At 38.4% G+C, this 22,360-nt stretch overlaps 1 protein-coding gene across 3 annotated transcripts in view; it reads left to right on the top strand.

Annotated features, from left to right (window-relative positions):
- Positions 1–22,360, top strand: part of FANCL (FA complementation group L) — a 307,120-nt gene that overhangs the window by 9,504 nt on the left and 275,256 nt on the right. For 2 of the 3 annotated variants that reach the window (XM_059187732.1, XM_059187731.1), the window contains exon 2: positions 11,173–11,207. The exons of the other annotated variant lie outside the window; for it this stretch is intronic. The gene's annotated coding sequence lies outside the window, so the exon portion shown is untranslated. The remainder of the gene's footprint in view (positions 1–11,172; positions 11,208–22,360) is intronic. 3 annotated transcript variants of the gene reach the window in all.

Raw genomic sequence — 22,360 nt, 5'->3', positions numbered from 1 at the left:
TAAGTTGATTGGACCAGCAGTGGAGAGTGACATAAATTAAGTTAATAGATTCCCTTATTTGTGATTAGCTTCTCTCTGTTGGACACGTGAACAGGGAAGCTGAATTTGAGCCAAGTGAAAATAGAAGAAAGAGAGTCAGTCCCGAGAGGTAGAAAAGAATATTTCCAAAACTCAAGAAAGGAAAGAGGATTCCTGTCATGAGGCTCAACTGCAATTAGTCCCATTGGGTTTTCTGAGCTACCACTATAGTCTTCCAAAATTTTGCTATTTTTTTACTTTATTTTAAGTGGGTTTCTGTTCCATGCAAACAAGCACAGAGACAACAGACAAGCACCACAACAATCTACAAAGTCTTCACTATATGCCCTGGCTTTCCCCACTATTAATATATGAACTATATATATACTTATATCTAAAGCCAATCCCTCTACTTGTGCACCAGATCACATTCCTTCTCACTTACTCTGGAAAATTTGACCTAGTAGTTCACTCCTCTCTTGACTACATGAGCAATTTCTAGCTATCCACTGGATTAGCCCCTTCAGAATATACAAAGTACCTATTATTTTTCATCCTAAAACAAAGCAAAATTTCTGTTGACCCAGTGGTGTGCTAGGGTTGGTTCATGCAGCTTTCAAGAGTCATCTCTTTTCAACTCAGTGAAATTAGTCAAGATGCGGGTATTTACACTATTGAAATTGGCAAAAGCTACAAATCAGAACTGCCTTATTTATTTATTTATTTATTTATTTATTTATTTATTTATTTTTGCCCCACGGAACCAGTGGTTAAATACTTAGCAGCCTATCACTTTTTTGACCTCACTATCCTCACCAATTTTCATCCCATTTTTTTGCTACCCTTTCCACCAAAATACATAAAAGGAGTAATGCATATTTTCTTCATTTCTTTTCACTTGACCCCATTATAGTCAAATTTCTGTACCACCCCCCCACCAAAACTCTTCTCAAGGTCTCGAGTGGCAACCACATTGCTAAATCTAGTGGTCAATGCCCAGTCATCATATTACTTCATCTACCAGCAATGTTTCTCCCAGCTGACCATTTTTCTCTCCCCTCACTAGTCATTTCTTCTCAGTCTCTTTCTCTGGTTCATGCTCTTTCCTCAGACCTCCTAATGTTGGAGTATTCCAGAGCTCAGTCATTAGCCCTGTTCTTTTCTCCATCTACACTCATTCCCTTGATGTCTACATTCAGACATGGCTTCAAAGACCACTGAGAACCTCTATGTTGCCAGCCCAGACTTGTCTCCTGAATTCCAGTCTTAGGTCCAACTGATTACATCTCCACTTGGCTATCTAAAAGATATCTCAAATTCAACAAGCTCAAAACCAAACTTCCCATCTTTCTTCCCAAACCTGTTTACCAGCAGTCATATATCTAAGATGATGGCAACAACATATTTTAAGTTGCTCAAGCAAAAAACCTGGCAGCCGCCTTTGATTACCTTCTCACTCTCACACTTCACACCCAACCCATTAGGAAAGCCTGTTGGTTCTCCCTTCAAACTAGTTCCGAAGCATGATGTTTCTCACCATATTGCAGTGTTACTAGCCTGGTTCAAATCTATAGTCTGGATTATTCTAAGAGACTCTAATAAGCCCCTGTACTGTACTGTTATCATAGTCATCCCCATATTGTTTTTTCTCAACACAAAAGCCAGAATGACCCTTTGAAAAGTAAAGTCAGATCATGTCACTTCTTTGCTCAAAACAGTAGAAGTGAATCCTAGTTTGCTCAGAGTAATAGTCAAACTTCAGATAATGACCTACAGGCCCTTCATGAATCAGCCTCTTGTTAACTTTCTGACTCCATCTCCTAGGACTCTCCCTCTCACTCATTCTCTTCCAGCCACACCGTGGCTGCATCTTGAATATGCTAGACCTGTTTCTGCCTTTGGGCCCAAGCTCCAACTGTTTGCCTGGAACCATCTTCTCCTATCTACAAATCCAGCTGACCCCTTTACTACCTTCCCAGGCTTTTCTCCCATCTTCCCCTACTTAATATATTGCAACATACCTACCAACCTCCTACACTCCTTACCCTCTTGTTCTTTTTCCATTTTTTTATTGTACTTTCCACCTGTCAATTTACTTTATAATTTACTCATGTATTATATTTGCTGTCTGCCTTTCCTCACAGAATGTAAACATCATGATGGCAAGGATTATCATCTGGCTTGCTGATGACCCAGTATTTCAGGTAGTCTGGCTCCTGGTAAACTCCTAACACATACTGGTTGAAAAAATTAATAAACAACCAACAGAGACCATAAAAGGCAGAGACCTTAATGAATTTATAACAGAGGAGCAAATCTGTGGTTATAAAAATTTGAAGTTTTAGAATTGTTTCTGTAATGAAATTTTCGCTTCCACAGTTTCCTGGTTAAAATTTAAAATTTACAGAAGAAATGTAGCAGAATTCCCACAACTGTACCTAAACCTCTCTCATATCTGGGACTCAAATCCTGGCTCTTATAAGAGCTCAGAGCTCCTATAGGAGTTGTGCATTTATCAGTGGTGACACAAATGAGCCCATGTAGTATTTTGTACATATGGTGTTAACTTTTATGCTTTAATATATATGTGCAATATGTCTGAATTATACTTGCTCTAGGAACCATCACTTTTATTTTACTGACTTTTGTGTATTTAAAACCTCAGGCATAATACAGTATTGAATTAAAGTTTTTTTGGTTGTTTAATTTCCACAGAAGTAAGGGAAATAAAAGAAAAAGAACAATTCTTTTAACATTCAAATTTCTTCACGGCCTGCAGAATGCAAAATTCTTCCAAGTCTAGGAAGTACCCTACATATTAGAACTAAATACAGAACTAAATAAAGAACTAAATATTAGAAAATGGATGTGAGGTCCCCAAACATCTCTGCATTGATTTCAGTTGGGTTTTGAACACATGCTTGTTAGGCCTAATTCATTGAAAATATGTTAAGTAAAGGAATCATGTATGGAACTTGTGAAAATACTGATGAAATATACTCATTCAAACACAAATTTAGACCTTATTGTAGTCATAGGTTACAGTTGTTTCAAAGTGAATCTCATTTTATCCTCTTCAATTTAATCTGATTATAATGGAAGAAAATGTCTTTAAAAAGAGGGCTTAATTAATTTAAAATGTCGTATGTTCATTTAAACAACAACAAAGAATGATCACAAATGTAATGAGGCTAAAGGACTGAATTTGAAAGGGAACATAGAAGTCCCCAACACAAAAGAATAAAAATTAAGAGTATTGTGAATACATCATGATCGATTAGGATTAACTAAATGAATAATTAGATGGAATAACATTTCAGAACCTTATAAAACTCTTATGTAAGTATCATATAAACCCATAGATATAACTAAGAAAGACTGAAAAAGTTTACAAATAGATTAAAGTGAAACATAATGCTACAAAATAGGGAGATTAAATAAAACATTTTTAACTGCTGTTTGGAGTGAATCATATTCAAGCTTACTTTTGTCTATATATATATATATATATATCAGAAATTTGATTGCAGTTGAACTGTAGCCCATCCTTGGCTGCAGTTTCTATGCCCGCAGACATGAAGTTATGCCCAGGCTATAACCGACAATAAGCATTATAGTCTTTGTAGTGGCATGGCCCAGATTTTCTAAAATAGTTTCAATTTTGAATATTTTCTCCCCACTTTTTGTATGAACCAATGTATTGTTCAAATAATTAGTTTAAAAATTCTCTTTGCCTCCTGTAATTCTAAACTTATAAAAATTAAGAAATGCCTTGGATTAACACACATCAACCCTGAAAATAAGATTATAGGGAAAACAAATGCATTGATCTCCTTAATTCAACACAATTTTTTTAGTCCTTTGGCATCATCTTTTGTCTAAAAACAACATACTAATAACAACCAATTCTTTTCTCTTTAATCTGGCTAATAAAACTATTATTAGCTGCAAGTTTTTGTGAGTGAAAATGAGTTCCATTTTATAAAAAAAATTCACAGTTCGTTTTCACTAACTTAGACTGTCCCCTCCACCAATCCCTCACATTAGTTTAAGTTAAATAAAGATTGGTTTTAAAAATGTAGACAATTACTTAATCAAATAAATACCTGAGCAGGCTGCTTGAAATCATGTTCACTGATAAACTCACAGTCAGATCCAATGACCATAGACTCATCTACTTTTGCACAGGTAAAGGACTCCCCAAGGAAGGAATAGTTTTTCTAGAACTTATCAAGGTCCACTTGATAATATTCACAGTTCTCCTTTGAGAATTTCCTAATAGCAAATAAACACAAAGAATAAGTGAAACATTAGGGAAAGACTGACCCTAAAGGTATGGCTGTTCTAGTTGTTCTGATTTACTGGTACCCTGAGTGGGGGGTGCAAAACCAAAAGAATGTATTATAAGTACTTGTCCATCAGCTCAGAACCCAGCCCAGGAAGAAGGTGAGAAGACTGCAAGTGAAGTGGGACTATGGGGGAGACCAGCTGGGGGTCTAGGAATCTCTTTTGTGGTTGTTGGAACACAGATGCTTGGGCAGCTCACCCCTGTCCTGCCATCTTGCTTTCATTTCTCGCTTTTTTTTTTTTTAAACCTCTATGATTCTCTGTTAACTTCCTGTTAACATCCATCAGAAACCTAGCTCCAGTTCTGACCAGCCTAAGGGCAATAGGTTGAATTGGGTCATGGAAAATATGAACTAACTCATCTAGTTTCCACATGGACTGAATGGACATTATTCAGAAGGCACTGGAGGAAATAAATATTCATATTCTGTCTTTCTGTCTGTATTTCTCTCCTTTGTGGTCTTTTTGTATTTGGTTTGATGGGAATTTTGTGTCTCTAAGGAAACTTTCTTCTTAAACTGCAGCCAGTATCTGAATTATCTTGAACTAATGATCATATGCCAGGCAGAGGGTATGAATGGGATGAGATTTATAATTTCCAGTGAATATTTTCAAAGTGTCTCTGGATCATATATACTGTTTTCTGATTAATATAACTTTTTAAAAAGTCACCTTCAATAGGGCTTGTAGTGTGGTTGAAATATAACAATATGAGGAAAGTGGAAAAAGAGAAAACAAGGGAGGTAAGAAAATTAGTCAGATCAAGCTTGGGGTGCCTAGGTGGCTGAGTCAATTAAGTGGTCCACTCTTGGTTTCAGGTGGGTTTGTGATCTCAGGGTTAGGGGTTCTAGCCGCACATTAGGCTCCATGCTCAGCCTAAAGTCTGCTTGAGATTCTCTCTCTCCCTCTCCCTCTGCTCCTCCCCACCCCCTCTCTAATAAATAAATAAATCTTTAAAAAATAAATAAGATTAGTCTTAACAAATAATTTATATTTACTCAGTTACTATTCATTTGCTCAAAAAATTACTGAGTACCTACCATGTGCTGGGAACAGAGAAATAAACAAGTTAAGTTACTATAGCCTGTAAGGTGACGTGTTGGAAGCAGGAAAACCAGGAAGGCTAATGCAGGTGGAGAGCCAGGAGATGGTGGTGACCAGGACTAGAGTGGAAGGCAGAGAGCAGGCAGAAGGGGCAGCTTAGGGGAGCTGCTTGGCAGTAGGAATCTGCAGAAATTGTCACTAGGGTTGGATGTGCAGTCTGAAAGAAAAGCAGGAGTCGAGGAGAAAGGAAGGATTTGGGGAACTGAGCAACCCACAAGTGTTGAGGTGTTGCTGTTGACAGAGATGAAGAACACGGGGAGGTTTGCAGAGGTGAGGCTCAATGGAAACCAAGTGTTCTGTGTTAAGCATGTTAATTTTGAGTTGCCTATTAGGTGACGGTGCACACTTGGAGCTTAGAAGAGAGGTAGGTGCTAGAGATAAACATTTGGGGTCGTTGGCATGTAAATGGAATCTGAGCTGCGGGTGCCAAGGCAATTGATTCACGAGTGAGTGATGATCCAGACAACAGATGAATGAAGACTAAGCCCCAGAACACACCGATTCTTTGAGGCGCCAACAAGAAAGGGGTATCCGGCAAAGAAAGCTTGGAGACGCAATGAGGTAGGAGGGTACCAGAGGTGGGATGTCCAGGAATACTAGCCAAGAAAGTGTTTCAAGTGTATCAGATGCTGCTGAGATATCAAAGATGAGCATTGGCAATTTTAGTGACAAACTCTAAAAGCTTGGCCAGAGTGCAGTCAAGAAAGACCAAGAGGTGAGTGTCCAAAGAGAACCAGCACCATAGCAACAGTCTCTTGCCAGAGGAGCAAAGCAGCGCTTGGACTTGTAGTTCACATTCTTCTTTAGTTCTCTGTGACTTAATTTTCAGCATGGCCTCCAGTCATTTTAGTATTGAACTTGTGAGTTCAGTGTTTAGTGTTGCAGTAAAACCTTTGTTTTGAGCAGTTTGAGTAAGAAATAAAAGAAGGCAGAAACGATGCTGACGTTTCAATTTAGGAGTCTTCTCTAAACTAAACTATGTTGTTAGCATTATATTACACTAGTTAATCATCTGATGTTAATATCTATGTAGCTTTTTTCCCTCTAAATCTGTCAAAGAGAAAAAGTTAAACAGCAAAACATCCAAATGACAAAATATTTTTAAAGCATATGTTGTATTTAATGAATGTTTAGTTAAGAAGTAAGCTTTGAGGACATCAGGTCTCTGAGATCATTTTGAAATGGAAAGAGGAAAATGATAGACTTAATGTGTTTGTTGCAATGATTTTTTTCCTTTATTTTTCCTTTTGGTCTGGAGAGATTAGATCTCAAGGTGAAATAAGCCATGACCCAGGTGAAAAGTATACTCTCACACCAAAAAGAACCTTACAGTAGTTTCCATATTTCTACATGTACTTTATTCTTTCTTCAATGTGACTCTTAATGACTTTAACAGCAGTATTATGATAAGAATTACCAGACAATATTAAAAAAATGAATAAGAGCATTTTACCTAAATGTATTTACAGGCATCCCAATTTTACTCCTCTATCAAGATTCCGCTCCAATAAACCTTCAGTGAAACCTTTCTGATCCCGTCCTCTTAGAATGAATCTCTTTCACCTATAAATCATACACTATCTGTAAATCCTATTCATTTTTTCATTTATTCAACTAACAGTCACTGAATGCTTATTATGGGCTGGCACTCTCCTAGGTGCTTCAGAGGCATTAGTGAACAAAGTAAAGATCCCTGTTTTCTGGAGCTGAGATTCTAATAAGGGACAGACCCCCAACCCATAAACATCATGAACAAACACCCAGTATTTAGAAGGGGATCCATTCCTTGGTGAAACGAAATGTACAACAGAGGGAGGGGGTGTAGAGGATTCCAGTGATTAGAGGTTAAGGTGGGGCTTACTAAGAAGGCGAAATCCGGGCAAACTTGAGGACTTGGAGGGGAGGAATTAGCGACACTGGTTGGGGGTGGGGGAGAGCATTCCAAGCAGCAGGAGGAACCAATAGAAAGAATTAGAAGATACACACCTGAACTTTTTCAGGACCAGAGAGACCAGAGAGGCTGGAGGGATGTGAAGGCGGGGAAGAGTAGTAGGAGATGGGGTCAGAAGCTGATGGTGTGGAGCCTGAGGAGGCAGATTATGACCCTAAAATGGGGGCCATTGCAGAGTTTTGAGCTGAGGAGTGACACGATCTGACTTCCTGTTCAAAAGGATCCTCTTGCTGCTGAGAATAGTTTGAAGGGGTCAGACAGGAGTCGGAAAAGCAATTAGCAGACTCTGGCAGCTACCTAACCAGGAGATGGTGACTCAGATTCCCGGCCGACAGTGGAGCTGGTAAGAAGTACTCGGATCCCTTTAACACAGCAACTTTTAAATTCAGTTATATTTATGTATATATCTTCTCACCATTTCTAGACTATACGCCCCTTGAAGCCAGGGTTTGCATTCGTGCTTCCATATGCTCAGTGATATTTTTAATGACTAAATAAATGGTTACGAGACAAAGAATCTAGCTTATCAATATCTCCGGCACAGACCCTATATTTGGAGGCATGTTCATTAACGGACAATAGCACCACCAAGAGCATCAACTTTGAATAAGAAGAGGGAAAAAATCTACATACTGCTCAATTGACAGGCAGGATAACGTAAAGAAAAGAGGTCCTTCATATGTATGAGTTTTATTTAATTGCTTACAGGTTTGTAGTAGTAGTCTACTGCTTCCCCATTTTCTCTGCTTTCTCCTTGAAGTAAAATGGTAGCCAAAGGAAAGAGAGATTTCTGGAGAATTCAGGTTCAGAGTAGGTTTTGTCACAGAAATATTTATCATCATAAGAGCCAGTTGAATGACATTCTATAATGCTAACCCTTACTGTAGTTAACACTGCAGGGAAGAAATCTATCTCTGTCTTCAATTCCACTATAATAAAAAGAAAACAAATGCATGTAAATAAAATAACTTCTCCGATACATACATATTTGGCATTACAATATCCGAGTGATGCAATCATTTGCTACTAAGTCACAGATTTCTGAAACTTCAATTTAGCAAGAGGGAAATTCCTTCAGGAAAAAAAGTCCCCACCATGATATAACTATAGAATACAGCTAAAGAAATTGTCTTTTTAAATAAAGCGATTTGGGGTTTTAAAATGCAGCATCCAATTTGGGTACAGAGTTCAAGAAAGCTGCTCCCTGTCATGTGGAAATAATTTCTGGTGTATGTAAAAAAATCCAGGATGGGAACAGATTTCAGTCACTCAAAAAAATGTGTCAGAGTCTGGGTTCTAGGCTGAGGCAGTTCCTAAATGAATCTGTAATCTGGAGGGAGAATTCCATCGCTAAGAAGTGACTCCTATTTCCTGCGTCTCGTAGTTCTGATTTCTTTAGTTGCCATTGAAAGATGAAACTCCACTTATAAATCGAATTGAAAAATACTAGCCTGCATTGGGCATTCCTATCTGAGACCGTGGTTCTTCCAACGAATCATAACATGGGTATTTCTTGAGCACGTCATATTTCCTGGTAAAGAGAGAATAGTCTTTGTGTTCTGAGAAATTAAAATTTTATAAGGAAGAGAGACAAACATGCAGTAGAACAGTTTGATCACGCAAAGATGGAGCCAGGCCCAAGGTGCAACGGCCGCCCCGGGCTGGAGAAGCTCTGACCACAGCCGCGGCGCTGGGGCAGCTCTGCTACTGTGTTTGGAAGGATGGACAAAGCTGGCCAGAGAAAGCAAAGGGAAGGGGAACCATCAGCAAAGGCCACGCGTGATTAGGGTCTGATTTTTAAAATGACTGTCCTGGCAGCAGTGTCAAAGATGAAGCGAGAGAGGTGGTCTGGAGGCCAGAAGATCCTTCCAGAGGCTTAAGGGAACTGCGATAGCAAATAATGAGGGTCTGAACATAGAAAATGGCCATGCGGATGGAAAGGAAGGGAAAGTTTGAAATGTCTTTAGGAAATAGACCATAGAAGACATGGTCTTGACTGATCAGGAAGAAGGAGGAAGGAGAGTGAGAGGCTAAGGACAACCGCAATTTCTCCCGTCTGAGAGGGTGGGAGGGGGAGGGCTGTACTCTAAAGAATGCAGGAGAAAATAAGGCATGGAGATTTGTTCGAAAAAATCAGAATAAGCCATCTGACATGATGCATATTTGAGGTTGTGACAGAATTTGCAAATATATTTTTGTGATCTGAAGGTCTTCACCTGTTGAGCTTATCCAAAATCACGAAAATTAGATCATTGAGGAATACGAACCCAAATTTCCTTCATTCTCCTTTCTCTAATGTAAATTATCTACAAGGTAGAGGCCAGTAGATGGTGTCAATTTTATTTTATTTTTATTTTATTCTTTTTTTTTTTAAGATTTTATTTGACAGACAGAGATCACAAGTAGGCAGAGAGGTAGGCAGAGGGAGAGGGAGAAGCAGGCTCCCTGATGAGCAGAGAGCCCGATGAGGGGCTTGATCCCAGGACCCTGAGATCACGACTTGAGCCGAAGGCAGATGCTTAACCCACTGAGCCACCCAGGTGCCCCCAGTATCAATTTTAGATATTTATGTCTGGTGAAAATTTCCCCATTTTAGACCTTCCGTTACATAATCAAAAGCATGGCTTCTTCTTGAACACTTTTTTCTTCTCTATATTCCACAACACAATCTGAGCATACTGTATTTTAGAGATTATTGACCTAGAAGGAGAATAAAATAATAATTTGCTAAATACTTAACTTCATTTACCAATTAATGGTGGTGAGTTTTTCATTCGGGATCCTAATTTCAAATTCACTAATTAGAATTCTGATATATTTAAATACACTAGGAAATGTCTTTTTTTTTTTTTTTTTTAAGATTTTATTTATTTGACAGAGAGAGAGATACCTAGGGAGAGAACACAAGCAGGGGGAGTGGGGAGGGAGAAGCAGGCTTCCCGCTGAGCAGGGAGCCTTATGCAGGGCTGGATCTCATGACTAAGCCACCCAGGCTCCCCAGGAAATTTCATTAGTGAAAGACTTCCTTACCATAAAAAGATGAAAATCTCTCTGATCCTTTGTCACAGTTGAAGTATTTCCTTCTGTGCTTCCAAATCTTCACTGGGACCATCAACAATGCCCCCAAGGTGCACTTGAGTGGCTCAGTTATTTAAACTTCTGACTCTTGGTCAGGTCATGATCTTGAGGTTGTGAGATCAAGCCCTGCACTGGGTTCCATGCTCAGTGAGAAATTGGCTTGAGATTTTCTCCCTCTCCTCCTGCTTCCCCCCACCCCACTTATGCATGCATGTGTGCGCGCACGCTTTCTCTCTCTCTTTCTCTCTCTCTCTTATTTCACTTTAAAAGAAATGAATAAAACCTTAAAAGAAAAACCAAAAACAATGCCCACAAAAATGAATCCCTTCTCAAGCAGGACATTCTGAGGCAGAAATCTGTTGTGTCTCTCTGCAGAGCTCCCATTAAATAATTTCTATAGTTTCGGTAATAACTCTTTAATAATGTACTCTAGGATGCTCTATTTCCAGACCTTTAACCTTAGAGACATAGATGAGAAAACTTCATGTCTTTATTATATAGTTCTACATTCATGAATAATGAGTTAACTTCCATTAGACTATGCTGTAATCCACAAATAGAATGTTTCCATTCCAAATATAACCAGATTTTACCTACCTATTATAAGGTAAGGAAGCCATGTGTGCCCTAACAATAAAAAAGCATTGCCTGAATCTGTGTTTTTCAAATTGCAGGTCATGACCCATCTGTGGATCATGAAATCAATTTGGTGAGTCACAATTAGCATTTTTATAAAATAATATAGAAAACAGTGGAGTAGATAATATGAGAGTGCATTACATTTGTTAAGGGTGTGTGTGGTTTTGTGAAGGTTTTGTATGTACATACTAGGCCCTAATGTAAATTATATCTTACCAAGAGTCTCATTCAAAGAAATTTGAAAGCCACTGGCTTAAATAACATCATCGATGGATGTTGCTGAGAAATGTCAGGAGTCTGTAGCTCAAATAACAAGTGAAAATAAATTTTATGAAATGCGAAGACTTATTTTTGTACAACAGCTCTCTGAAAATCCAAGCACTCACTTATTTCAAGCTGTCAAATATCTTACAGAATAATACCTAACAAATAGAATCAAAGGTTTCTCCCATATTGTGTTTTATTACTGAGAATATATAGTCCAACAGCACTAAATGACAGATTCTCACTGGATTGATTTAGCCTTGCTTTTTAGTAGTAATTATGGACAGAAGTCTCATTTAGTTGCATTGATCTTGTATTTAACTTAAGAATAATTTCAGAAGTTGAGATTTAAAATGCACTGTATGAGTCCTTAATCCGTGAAAAGGACTTAAAAGATAAGAAAGCAATTGAAAACCTATAAAAGCATATGTTGTCATTATGTATAACCTATGTACACACTCCCAAATATCATATTAGTATGTACAGACTAAAGGATATTCTATATCTAAAGAATAAATGAAGACCATAAATATGAATCTAATGGTTGTGCTTCACTGTAATTTTATGAGAAGCCTAACTTACAAAACACAATTGATTAATTAAATAAATAAAACACAACTTTATGTTAGTTTATTTATGCAACCAAGATTAAGTTCTATCCATGGAAATAGTGGAAAAGTTTGACCTAATATTACACTACCTAGTTATTTCTCGTTCTGGGATGCCTAACTTATATTTTGGCAAATAAATTTTAAGTCTGTAGTTATCACTGAAAGTACCAGTCATGAGTTTTATCTGAACTTGAAATAGTCCTCTTTTGAGAGAGCTATAGTAAGTGTGAGTTTATATTTTATTTCATTTCTATCATTTCATTCCTTAGGTTCTTTATGGTGTTTTAAAAAATCCATAATATAATTCTATGAGAGTTAACATAATAGACTGTAACAGCTGTTATGGTCTATTGTGTAAATAAGTAATTACAGAATTTACAGACTATCATGTAAATATGTAATTATGGACTTTTTAAAATGTGCATTATTTACTCGATAGTCTATCGTTTACATATGTAATTATGGACTTTAAAACATGTATTATTTACTCAGTCTGTAACAGCTCCTTGGGACAGAGTCGTTCTGGCCTATCGGGTAAACATGTAATTACAGAAAATTTTTAAATATGTATTATTTATCTGATAGTGCTGCTACAGATTATCACATCCATACGTAATCACGGATTTTTTTTTAAATGGTTATTATTACTTTGTATAATGCTTCCACAAGTCAACTCGGAGATTTTCGGTTCGTGGATCAGTTATCGAAAACCATGCAGTGATTCCATTGTATTCGATGTTTGCAAAGAATAATGGTTATCTGCAAGTCACCTAAGTGAATTTTCAAGATTCCCAAAGAAGTTAAAGAACTGACCCCAAAAGGAACAAGTCACTTTAAGAGAAAGGATGCTTTTATGATAGTCTCTAGCTTAAGGTTCTAGATTTCATTTTTCCATAGTTAGTGACATTACCATAGTATTTATTATAAAAAGCCAAAACTTTGTAATATATTTGGTTTCTTTAAATCAGCATATCTGGTGTGCATTTTATGTTGTTGTCCTCCTTCATATTAAATTATGGACAACTCCTTAGATGACAATTTAAACTACTTGCCAATTTCTGTGGTGTAAATACTCCCACCAACACAGATTTCAAGCCACCAGAGAGATATCACTTAAGTTGGACTCTCACTTCATTACCAAGCCATAATGGCAGATGGGAAACTATTTCAGCCTTTTAGGCCATTTCAAATTTCAGTTATTGACTTGTGGTATCCAAACCTTATCTGTAGTAGCTGCTGAACAAGTCAGACACAAAAGCCCAATGCTAAAGGCACACATCAATATTTAAAACAATAAGTCAATAAGAGACTCTGCTGTGCCCTATTCCCTGGTTCAGAAAATGCTACAATCCTGAGTGTGTTACTCGGCATTTTGAAGATGGGAGGACATTGTTTGGGATGTTGAATAGGAAACCAATCTTGGGGTGACTCATTCAAGTAGAAGTGCACCTATGAGAAATCAGTTTGGCAAGAATGTTCTAGAAGCAGTTAAAGTATCATATGGGTGACTGGGCTGGAGAACTTTAAGATCTATTCTAATCCTATGATGCTATGTTTTGTGATTTAATATATAAGTAAAGGTTAAATATATCCCATTTCAAGAAGCCATTCAGAGTTCCACAGTTGTGTACTAGCAGATTAAATGCCATTTTTAACTGAGTAACAAGTTGTAAGCTCGGCTGGGCAACTCTGGAAGATCAAACCTTGAGAGGAATGCTGTGAAAATGAACTTCAGATACTGAAAATACCAAAACTAAGGATGTTACAGAATGTCTTTTACTTTTGAGTTGTCTTTTATTTTAGTAACAGACTTAATCATTGTTCTGCATTGAAATTTATTGATTTTTTAAAAGATTTATTCATTCGAGAGAGCATGCACCTGGGCACACAATTGGGGGGAGGGTCAGAGGGAGAGTACAAGAAAGAATCCTCAAGCAGACTCTGCACCTAGCAGAGTGCCAGAAGAGGGGTTCGATCCCAGGAACTTAGATCATGACCTGAGCAGAAACCAAGAGTTGGCGGCTTAACCAACTAAGCCACCCTTGGACCCCCTGAATTTAAATTTAAATTTAAATTTGCCTTACTTGTTCCAGTTTTTTTTTTTAATCTAATTGAATACCTATAGAGAAATCCTATGGGCAGTTTATCCAGTGGTTACTAATTATTTTAAATACCCCTGATTTCAAATTTAGGGGAGAATATACTGATCCCTTTATAGAGCTCAGATCGGTGCCATATACATGATAAATTCTCTACACAACAGGTAATCTATACTGTGTGGTCAGTTTAATAGACTGCCAGAGACAGAGATTTCAAGTAATTCCATCCAAAGGATGGGCAGTTTATCCAGTGGTTACTAATTATTTTAAATACCCCTGATTTCAAATTTAGGGGAGAATATACTGATCCCTTTATAGAGCTCAGATCGGTGCCATATACATGATAAATTCTCTACACAACAGGTAATCTATACTGTGTGGTCAGTTTAATAGACTGCCAGAGACAGAGATTTCAAGTAATTCCATCCAAAGGGAATGAGCTCTTCTATACATTTGCCGAAGACGCTGGTAAGATTTTGTGTCATTTCACCACTCAAAACACCCTGCGGAAGGCAAGACCTTCCATACACACTAAATTTTAGTTGTGTGGAGGCTTTATCAAGACCTGTCGCCACGGGTTGCATACCTTCAGGGAGAGATCATGTTCCCAAATGTTTAAATCCCCATGTAGCACAAAACACAAAATATACATTACATTAGAGTATCACATGGCCAACGACTGACTGGAGCATGCCCGGAAGAGGGCAGGTGCTGCCTGCCAGAGGCTGCAATTTAATATCCTGCTATAAAAGCAATAGGAGGCTCCTGTTCATCTGAAACCTAGAACCTATAATAAAAACAGTGAACAATTCAAAATTGGCACGTTAGTCCCACTGGCTGTTTTTGTGCCAGGATTTTTTTTTTTTTTTCTTTTAACCAGGCCAAAGCCGCAAACTATGTATGGTACCCTGAAACAACCAAGCTCTTCTTATGTGGAAGGTGGCATTATGGGTAGTGAGGGATTTACTATCTAGAAAATTCTGTTTTCTTTGTTTTAAGGAAGGAAGTATAATACGTGTCCCAATGGCTATTTCGGGAAATCCCTTATTCTGGGTCTATTAAAAGGCTGAACTACATAATTTTGAATAAAGTGTAGACTTGCAAGAGTACCAGTGTGAGGCACAGAAATGGGAAAGGTGAGCCAGACTTTATACATGTCCGTTTCATCCAGGTGCTCCTCACTTTAAACAACAAATGCATCCTGAGAGTGAAGTGAAAATAAAATACTTGTAAATTGAATCATATTTTAAATTAACCAGGGATATGGCTACTTAAAGGAGGCTTCGGCTGGTTCCTTAGTAATGTGGATGACCGATTTGCAATTTATCAGTTTATGAAATATGAATTTTCAGATGTCACATTTTAAAGCGGAGTACATACATACATATATTTATATGTGGGTATATATACTTACAACGATATGTCCTTATAAATATTCTAAAAGTCACACAGTTAAAATCGAAATACAGCAAAGACATGAATGTTTAGCTTGATCCATATGGATTTTCTGGGTTTAAAGGAACATATAAAATATTTGCTTGAATAAGGCTGTGTTAGAAAATGAAAAACAAAGGTTTCCAGAATTGCAGTTAGTTATCTGTGAAGCGGGAGTGCCGCGCAGTAAAACTCCGTGTCCACTTGGCTGCAACAATTAATATGGAGCTATTTTCAAGGTGGGATTATGGGCAATGGAACCTCTAGGGATGGGCTGTTTTGCCCATGCGTTAAATCCTCATTTTGTGTGAACTTAATGAAAAGATTGCAATATGTTCTGTCAATGGTTCCTAGAGCATGGAGATGTCTCTTTCTTTTTCCCCTGAGTAAACGGAGTGAGATTTGTGCTGCATTTTATGGATGGAAATGTAAAGAAAGTGTGTGCTTTTTTACTTTGTTTAGAAGTCCTGAAGATAGACTTAAAATCATGTAGGGAAATGCAGTTGGTCTAAGGATGTAATATTGACTGGATGCACAATCAGTGGATTTGTAAACTTTGCTGTGTTTGGGGAAAACCTCTAACATTATAAAATATCGAGAAGAAAGAGTTGAGTTTTTCTATAGCATTTTAAATTAGGCATAGCTATTTTCAACAGAAGCTTGTTGGTTTGCTCTAAAAAAGTTTTTATTTATTATTCTAACTAATTTGAATTCACAAGTGTGGTGTGCTATAGCCAGAATAAAGACTTGCTTTGCACAGAAATGTTCAGATGCTGTAATACAGTCAAGCATAAGCTTATCTTCTTTCGATAAAAGAGAGACTACTTGAGGATAGCAAATGCACAATATGGATCATCACAAAAAGCCCAGGGTAGAGTGGAAAGGAACAGAGACCAACAGGTGAGGCATTATTGGGTGTACATACCATGAGGTGCCAAGTCAGCCTTCAGGCGACCCTGGCACAGCCCGTGTGCCGTAGGTCCGTCAATGAGGAGGGTCTCACTAGAGCTAAACTATGTGTGGACATCTGCCTGAAGCCCAAGGCCACCCAGGGGCATGCATGTAGTCAGAGTCCTCCCCTCTTTCACCCCTTCCCAGCCCACGGCTTAGACGGAACCAAGCTTGTTTTTCCTCAATTTTGCCAAAAAACAAATCACCTTGAGATTCCTGCGACCACAGAATATCCAGGGCCTAGCAAACAACTCAGAGGCTAGTGATCCAGTGATTTCTGTCCTTATGGGGGATCGAGTTCATTTTTGTTTTTAACGCCATGGAATTCTTTGGGTAGAAGGAGATCTTAGAGATAAGTCAAATCCCTTCACTTAAAGGTTGAGAAAGCTAGGGCCCAGAAAACTGACCTGATTTGGCAGACTGTTGGCAGGTGGCCCAGCCGTTGGCAGACCTTCATTCCAAGAGGAAGGAAACAACACAATTAAGCTAAATGTTAGGTGCCATACACGTGTTACCTCATTTCATCCTTGCAAAACCCCTAAGAGGTGCTTATCCTTATCATTCCCATTTAGAGTAAAGTGAGTGAGAGAACAGTTGACTGACTAGTCCCAAATCCTGTATCTTTAGGACAGTTTGCTGGAAAATCTATTCACTGAAATGGCCAGTTTACCCAATGAATTTGAAGAATGGTCAAATTGTTGAATTTACCAAGAACTTATTTCTTTAAACTATTATTTTTACAGTAATTACAATTATCCTTAGTGGTTGAAGGTTTAGTCAACAGTTGGCTTTTACTTTGTCTTCATGGCAACATTTGTTTGGAATTTAAATTTGTCTTAGTTACTGACATAGATCAGATGTGAGGTCCTACCTCCATGGTCTGTTATAAAATCCCTTCTGGGAATTTTCCCTTCCTTTCTCCTGCTTTTAATGGTATCTGCTTTCACCTTGCATCTTCCTGAAAACTAGGATTGAGTCAACATAGCGAAGGGACAAACTTTGTGCATTTGATGACACTTCTAGCAAACTGAGTTGCATGGGATGGTTCAACAGCCCATGATGACATTTCTAAGATTTCATTTTGTTTAGTCTTAGTTTTAATTTAGGGTAATTAGTTTACAACAGCCATTCATGCACTGCAGTCCCACAGCTCATTCGTCAGCCAGACCAGCCAAATGTCTGTTCCTGTTTGTTTCACATCTTTAGCACTTTAAATAGGTAATCCATTTAATTTATCCAGGTAGCAAATCTGTGAATCAAACAGGGGTGAAAGGCAATGGATCCAATTAAATGAGTTGGATGAGAGAAACTCGTCTTATCCTCATGCCTCATAGAAGTTCTTGAATTTAGAACAAGCACAATATTATGAAGTGAAAATGACTTTAATTCCTCAAAGTCAGGGACCAATATTTAAGAAAACGTGGAGTACACTAAACTTTCAGAGCCTACCAATGACGGTAAAATGGCTATGGCAGAAAATAAAAATTAGGAGTTCAAACCAAAACTTTGAATTGGCCTCTCAAGCTGCCATGGTTGCCTCATTCAGGGGGATCTGTGATAAACTTTAGAGAAGCTTCATCCAAGGAAAGTGTTGGCAAATCCATGATTTGGTTAATTGGTCATTCCAGGAACTATCTGTCAGGGGAACTGGATTTTGGTGAAGAGATGGTTTTTGGAGAAATAGCAATTCAAGGAATCAGTCTTTCAAAAGGTTGGGTTTTTTTGGCACACTATATAGGCTTCTGATCACTGGATGGTAAGGCATGGAAACCTGTCTGCTGACTCCAAAACTACCATTCTAACCTCCATAGCCTTTCCAATTAACCACATAATTGGGTATAAAGTGGAAAGATTACTTAAGTTCCTTAAAACCAAAGAGAAGAAATATAGACTGAAAATTTTAGACCCCTGAAGAAGTTCCCTTGAAAAGTATTATAAAAAGTATTTTAAATCAAATTGCATAGTTGAATTCAATGCAAATCCTGTAGTATAGGTCCCAGTAGTAAGTGTGATATAGTGATTTTGACTGCCTAGTGAGAAAGTGCTTTCCCTGATACCAAGAACCTTAATTTGAGTAAGACTCAAACATTTATATTCATATCATGTGAATCTGTCTGGCCACAGTTAATTTGAGCATGTCACTTTATTCCCTGTACAGAATATCTAAAGCTTTAAGGCAGATTCAGGGAGCCTTTTCTTCCTGAAACACAAACACTACACAACTCTCTCATTAACTGGAACTTTCACATCTGCACTGAAGTGAAAATAGAACCTAAAGCTCTGTCCTACCTCGTGTATGTCAAATAGCACAGATTAGAGAAGGTGTGCTTGACAATGGCATTTTATTCAGGCTTGAGAGGGAAAGAGTTGGACAAGTCATAAGCCTACATAACTATGCAATAAAAATAATAGTAGTGATGTTTAAAAGACACACTAAAGTGAATACTTGATAAACGCAATATTTTGCCTGTTACTCATTTGACTCACCTCAGTTTGTCACAACCATTGAAAAATATATCTCTACAACTGCAGAGCTAAAACCACTTCTGAGTCCTCTGGAGCCAGAGATGTAATTGGGAGTGTGTTTCCAGGGGTTGGGGGTGGGGGAAGAGAAAATTTATTATTTGTAGTATTTTCAGGCTGGAAGGGTCTAGGTCAGTTCTGTTTACAGAAATATAATGTGAGCCACATATATATTTTTTGAATTTTCTAGCTACATTTAAAAAAGTGCAGAACAGATTAAATTACTTTTAATTTATATCTCCTTTAATCCCCAAAGTAACCAAAATATTAACATTTTAACCTTATAATAATATAAAATATTAATGAGCTTTCTACATGATTTGTAGTAAGTCTTCAAAAATCTGGTGTGTATTTTACACTTACAGCACAACTCAGTTTAGACTAACTACATTTTAAGCACTCTATAGCCCCATATGCCTTGTAGTTATTGTACTGGACGGCATGGGTCTAAATCCACAGTCTCCTTTGAAAAGGTGCTTTGAAGATACTGGAATTGGCTAATTCTGTCTGGATTGGACTGTGGTTTGTTTACTGTTGACTCTGAATGTTAGACTACTGGAGGCTAGGGACCAAAAGAGCACAATTACAAGACCTCTGAACTCTGGGCTATAAGGTATACCCCCATTAATAGGCAATTCATTTTGCCAAGTTGTAAAATGTTTGGGCTGTCTCCTGGTTTTCTTTCTTTTTATTTATTTCTTTCTTTTTTTTAAAGATTTTTATTTATTTATTTGACAGAGATCACAAGTAGGCAGAGAGGCAGGCGGGGGGGGGGGGGGTGGGAAGCAGGCTCCCTACTGAGAAGAGAGCCTCATGTGGGGCTCGATCCCAGGACACTGAGATCATGACCTGAGCAGAAGACAGAGGTTTAGCCCACTGAGCTACCCAGGCACCCCATCCCCTAGTTTTCTAAATATTTTCCCTTTTACCTAAAGCCAAGTAGATAAGAAATAAAGGAACACTCCTCTCTGCCCTGTACACCAAGTCCAGTCATCCAGTACTTTACTCTCCAGTCCAATACTTTACTATCCATCTACTGGGTGGTCAGGAACCATCATTCCTGAGTGCGGTTATTTGCCTTATGTTTTGACACATGGGTAGAGGTGTGTGGACTCCGAACCTCTGCCTAGGCAGCTCTCTTCCTAAGACCCTGTGCATAGCACTGCCTGCATCCCCACACCTCCACTACTTGGCTGACTCCTGATTGCTGTGTGGGGTCAGCTTTGCTTTCACTTGCCCTTAAGACCCCAATGCCATCCCAAAGACCATCCCATGCTACCTCAAAGATGCAGACCCAATGTTCTCTCGCCATGTTTCCATAGCAAACATTGTGAGCTCTTATGCCACAGTATTTCCACCGTGGCTCCTACCCCACAGTGTTACCCCATCTGCTTATTGCCCCTCTCTTTCCCCCAACTAGACAGTGAAAAAAGGATCTCTTTTGCCTTTGTAGTTACAGTACCCAATACAACACAGGTACTTAATTAAAGATGAAATCTCAAACAGTATATAGAAAATATAATCAAGTTCATTTATTTTGAAGGATAATTTATTTAAAAGTATATGTCTGACATATTTTATAGCAAAAACGAATGTAAAATGCAACAGTTGCCTTTACGTTCCAAGCATTGCATTAGATGTTGAGGCTGTAGGGATGATCCTGAGAGCTCTCAGAGATGGCAGTGAAGTAATAGTGAAGATGAAGGCCTCGCAAAGCTCTCACCTGGGGTCAATACCAAGTAGCTGGGGAAGTTAGTATAAAAGCAGACTCTGGGGACTCCTGGGTGGCTCAGTTGGTTAAGTGTCTGCCCTTTGCCTCAGGTCATGATCCCAGGGTCCTGACTGAGTACTGCATTGGGCTCCCCACTCAGCAGGAGTCTGCTTTTCCCTCTACCCCTCTCTCCTGCTCATGGTCTCTCTCTCTCTCTCTCTCTCTGAAATAAATAAATAAAATCTTAAAAAAAAAAAAAAAAAGAAGAAGAAGAAGACTCTGATTCCGGTGGTCAGGGATATGGCCTCAGATTCTGCATTCCTAACAAGCTCTCAACTGCTACTTCTGGTCCAAGGATCCCACTTAAAGTACGAAAAGACTATGGCCTAGAAGTCTGGAGACCTGAAATTTAACTCTGACTCCTATAATGTGGATAGAGGAGTCATTACTCTCAATACTGCCAGATTTGCTTGCTCGACTCTTAAATTGCCTGGGAGAAGAGAGTAGATGAGTTCAGTTATCAATAAACTCTGAAATCCACAATAGCCTTAGTCCGGTCAGCCTGCATAAGATGATTGGGAGTGGAACAGTGACTCTCAGTTTGCGGGGCTCATGAGAATTACCTGGAGCTAATTTCAGAATGTTGACACCCAGAACACCAGCCAAACCTATCACCTTGGAATTGGCATAGGCAGGGGTGCCTGAGTGGCTCAGCGGATTAAGCCTCTGCCTTCAGCTCAGGTCATGGTCCCAGGGTCCTGGATCGAGCCCAGCATCAGGCTCTCTGCTCAGCAGAGCCTGCTTCCCTCCACCCCCACCATCACTGCCCCACCCCCACCTGCCTCTCTGCCTACCTGTGATCTCTCTCTGTCAAATAAATAAATAAAATCTTAAAAAAAAAAAAAAAATAGTGCAGACAGCCACCAGGCATCAGTATTTTTAAACTCCCAGTGTTGGAAACTGCTAAAGTGTAACTGGCAGTCTGTGTTGATTATTAACTCAATTGATTGATGTTAATGAGGTCAGAGATAAGAAGACGCGCGACTCCCCTACCAGATAACTTTATTTTATTCTGTTGGCGGTACTTCCATGCTATCGTTGGTACAAATACTATTTCCAATGCGAAAAAGGCAACACCAACACGGGCCTTGATATGTGTGGTTGTGCACGGAAGAATAACTGTACGGATATCATAAAGAATCATCAGCCAAACTTTCCAGCTTCTGCAGTCACCTCCTTGACTCTTGAGATCAAAATGAAAAAGGGATGTTTTTTCCCAATGGCAAAAGAGTAAAACCAGCCTCCTAGAAGCCACTGGATATTTTCACCTTGCTAGTGCAGTCCTATCCTAGGTTCTTTTTAAATTAGTTTTTAAATTCGAAAATTTTAAATGAAAAACACTTTAAAACCATACTTTGTCAGTTTAAAAAAAAGTCCTTTATACTTCTTACCACATCTCTTTGGGATAGGTTAAGAGAGAAACATCCAAACTTCTAGTCTATACTTTTAAGATCTCTTGGTTTCAAACCTGTTGGTGTCTTTATTTTTTTTTTTTAAACTGGTTGAAGTAAGAAAGAAAAAAAGAATTAGATTCTTTTATTCAGCTCAAGTAATGAGTTTCTTTGTAGCA

This window comes from Mustela lutreola, chromosome 9 (assembly GCF_030435805.1).
Source record: "Mustela lutreola isolate mMusLut2 chromosome 9, mMusLut2.pri, whole genome shotgun sequence".
In the NCBI taxonomy this organism is placed as follows: Eukaryota; Metazoa; Chordata; class Mammalia; order Carnivora; family Mustelidae; genus Mustela; species Mustela lutreola.
Note: the sequence above shows the minus strand (reverse complement) of the source record. Positions and strands in the feature narration are given on the sequence as shown.